Genomic DNA, 4,207 nt, shown 5'->3' on the forward strand with positions numbered 1-4,207 from the left:
CTACATTTTTTTTTGATCCAATAGGTTAATGATTTCTTGGCTAGGACTAGGATTCTAAGTTCAAAGTCCTTTAACTCAATAGAGCAAAAATGATCTTTCCACTATCCCTATCAGTACACTTGTTATGTAAAGACTCAACTAATAAAGAATTTGGGCTCTGCAGACCAGTCTCTGTCTCTACTACTCAACTCTGTAGTTGTAGCACAAAGGCAATCACAGACAATGTATAAACAAGTAGGTGTTCTATGGGTCAGTAAAACTACAAAACAGGCAGCATTAGAATTTAGCCCATGGGCCATTGTTTGCCAACCGTATTTTAACTTCTACTCCAATGCTAGTCTGACTCATTTTACATTTGCAAGTATTCTGTTCTTTTTTTTTTTTTAAAGATTTATTTATTTACTTTAGAGAGAGAGAGAGAGAGAGAGAGAGAGCACACACAAGAAGGAGGAGGAATGGGAGGGGCAGAAGGAGAAGGGGAGAGAATCTTCAAGCAGAAGAGCAGGGAGCCTGATGCGGGGCTCAATCCCAAGACTCTGATGTCAATGACCTAAGCCAAAACCAAGAGTCAGTTGTTCAACCAACTGAGGCACCCAGGCACTCTGTATTCTGTTCTTTAACAAAGCAAAGAGTTTTTTACAAAATCTTTCTTTATTATCTGATTCAGAATATTGATTAGATATGGTAAGGAATGTGTCTTTTTTTTACTGCTGCTTTGAAATTAAGTGATATTTCAAACTGCACAATTTTTTTCAGTTATGATAACTATTTTCTATTATTTTGATAACCATTGTCTCTCTTCCCTGTTTAAGTTTTCTACTTTAATAATGGAAACTCTTATTATTGACATTTTAGGGCTCCTGAGTATCTGCCCTCCACATACCTTTTCTTTTCCTCATGCTTTCAATCATTTTTTTCCCTACATTTTCTTCTACTTGATCTTCTAGGTTATCCATTTATGGTTCATATGAGTTATCTACGTCAGTGTAATGCTGCATAACAAATAAAATCAATCACAAAACTTCAGTGGCATATAATACACAGACACACGCACACATTTATTCAGCTCATAAGTCTGCAGTTCAGTAATTTAGGCTAGGCTCAGTTGGGTAGTTCCTCTGGTCTCACTTCTGTATGTCTAATGTTCATTTCTGAGGTGGCTGACCTAGGATGGCTAGAATGATTGGTGACTTACTCTGCTCTACATGCTACATTTTCCAAAAGGGCATGTGCTCACTGTAAAGGCAGAAGAGCCAAAACACAATTGCAATCACCTCAGCTGCTTGAGATCTTGATGCACAGCTGGCACATCATCACTCTCACTTCATTCTACTGGCCACCCAGAAGCTCAGCCTGGATTTCAATGGTGAGAAAATAGATGCTCCTTATTTTCTGAGAGGGACAAATGCATGCAATAAATGACATAAATACAGAAAAAAAGAACTGGGACATTAGTTTAATCAATTAACCACATGTCTCAACACTTAAATTTATCTACTGAATATTTTTACTGTGAACTACCACCCCCAGTCTTCTGGCAGACTTTTCATGTGTTTGTGTAATTGTTTAATTTTCTAATTGATTCTCCATTAATGCTTTATTTTTATTGTTTGATGTTCAAGAAAATGCCCATCTCTTGCAACAGTTTTAATATTTTTTTAAGCTGCCTGCTCTGGATTTTATAATTGTTTTTCTCTCCAGTTCCTGGTTGTTGATTTTTCCCCAGTGAGATTTGTATTCATTTTTTGGAGCCAGTGTCTGAAGAAGAAACACCATGAGTAGTGGGGGGAAATACAGTAATCTTGGTCTTTGTTGAGAAGTGATTTGCCGGATTACAATTTGCTATTCCCATGTGAAGACACCAAAGACTATGAATCTTCGCAGGGGCCACAGTTTTACATGGTCAACTCTCTCCAGGAATCAGAGTCAGTTGTCTGACCAAGAGTCTTTATTCCAGATTCCCGTGTGGCATGTCATAACTATTCAGATCTGGCACAGCTGGAAGCCAGCTTCCCCTTCTGGATATAGCCTGCCTCCAGAAGTTACCTGGATATATGAGGTGATTGGTACTTTCGTTGTTACTAGGGAAGGGGAGCAGCAGAGATGCATATTCTGGTCAACCTTAGAGGATCTCTTGAGTGACAGCATTTAACCACTGAATAACTGCTTCTTTGATTCCAGAGGAGAGAATACAACCAGACATCCCAAGAAAAGCCCAGTCACCAGAAACCCATGTCTTGGAAGGATCCACTCATGGGCTATTATTGCCCTTAACTAGTAGTTAAAACAGTTACTAGGAGGTCTACCAATTAAGGACAATGGCAAACCATTGTTGAGCCCATTTAGCAGATGTCCAGACCAAACATACCATTCACACATTGTTTTAAAAAAATAAAAAAAAAATAATAATAATTACCTGGAATGGTTTTATTTGAACAATGTCCTAAGCATGCTCATCACAATTTTTTTTGTCAAGCAAACTATATCCCCATACCTCAACACTTCTCAGCCACCATTTACTGTTTTTCCAGTAGACAAATGCCTTTTTTGTGTGATTTCCTGGTTACAAAGAGATCAGTAACAAATAAGTATCTCTTTATATAAGAGAAAACAAAGGAAGTTTAGCTATAGGTTCTTTTGGTCATTCATTTTTACAGCTACTGTCATAACCATTACTGTTTACCTTTGATGATCATTTCTCAAAGTGTGCCTATTTTCTAATTATGACTCCACTATCTGCCAAAGGCTCATCTTACATGCATCTATCAGCTTGATGTCTTTTATTAATAATGGAAGAAGATAATCTTGATGCCTTATGTGAGAATTTGGTATGTTCACTATATCAAAGTAAATTTCAATATTTGACTCAGGATGAGTGTGGGCCAGAGAATTGATTCCAGCATCTGCCACACTCTTATACAGATCAAACTTTTCTATCACTGAAACTACTCAAAACTTAGATTCTATTCTAGTTTTTGTTTGTGAGGAGAGAAGTATGGGGGGGGGAGATAATTGAGTTTTATCAATCAGTAGTGACATACCAATCAGAATTGTGTACATTTTTGTCTTTCACTTTATTGCAGAATCTCAAATGTGCTCCTTGATTTTCTTTGCCTCATCATCCACTGATGCTTCTGGTTTGGGCTTGCATCTTAGATTGATTTTCATGTTAATAGATAAATATGGGTGTCTTCCATTGACTAGGTTCCTGACATAGTTTATTTTTTCTACTTATACTTTCATTCTTTGTGAAACAGGATCTACTGACCCAGTTTTGCCTTCCATGTTACCTGATATCAAACCAAGCTCAGTCTTTGGCTTGAAAATTCTGTATAATCATTGGCAGCCCATAAGAGTGTTATTCCACAATGTGACACATACTAGAATAGCAGTCACTATAACTTATAGATATTTGTATCTTTCAGTGTGCCTATCAAAAGTTGTGTGAATACTAGAAACTATTTAAATACTTATTGAATGCATTCAACTATTCTTCATGTATTTCTAGAGACAATACATATGTTTTTAAATTTTATTTTCAAAAGTTTACAATCATATTTACATATATTCACCAAAACACATTACCATTTGTAAATTATGATTTACTAATTATAGATGTAATTTGCTCTCAATACTAAAATTTTATTTTATTTTATTTTTTTAAAGATTTTATTTATTCGTGAGAGACACAGAGACAGAGAGAGAGAGGCAGAGACACAGGCAGAGGGAGAAGCAGGCTCCATGCAGGGAGCCCAACGTGGGACTTGATCCCGGGTCCCCAGGATCAGGCCCTGGGCTGAAGGTGGCACTAAACCGCTGAACCATCCTGGCTGTCCCTCAGTACTAAAATTTAAGTAGTTTCCATATTTATTTTTGTAACAGTTTGGTTTCTTGGATATTAAGGGTAATGTTGGAAATAGCATTTTCCAAAAATATTTCATTGTTTTCAGTGTAATTTAGAAACTTATTGACTTTATGTTTTAGCAGATAAATAATTTTTAAATATCTTCCATAAACATTTGAAAACAATATGTACTCTCCATTGGTAATCTCTATATTACTTATTTTTGTTGAATTAATCTGCCAAAAGTTAAAATTGTCATGATAAAATTATTTAATTTTTAAATATATTTCTCTTAGTTTTAAATAGAAATATGAAAATAATATACAGTTTTGATAATTTTCAGAAAAAGGTAAAATCATGACT

General features: G+C 35.7%; 1 long non-coding RNA gene across 1 annotated transcript; it reads left to right on the forward strand.

Moving 5' to 3' along the window:
* The first annotated feature begins 434 nt into the window (after positions 1–434).
* On the forward strand, positions 435–3,983 carry LOC140634684 (uncharacterized). The gene is made up of 3 exons (XR_012032076.1): positions 435–1,366; positions 1,958–2,059; positions 3,667–3,983. It is a non-coding gene; the product is annotated as an uncharacterized lncRNA (long non-coding RNA).
* The last annotated feature ends 224 nt before the right edge of the window (positions 3,984–4,207 follow it).

The sequence above is a fragment of the Canis lupus genome, chromosome 6, assembly GCF_048164855.1.
Source record: "Canis lupus baileyi chromosome 6, mCanLup2.hap1, whole genome shotgun sequence".
NCBI lineage: Eukaryota > Metazoa > Chordata > Mammalia > Carnivora > Canidae > Canis > Canis lupus.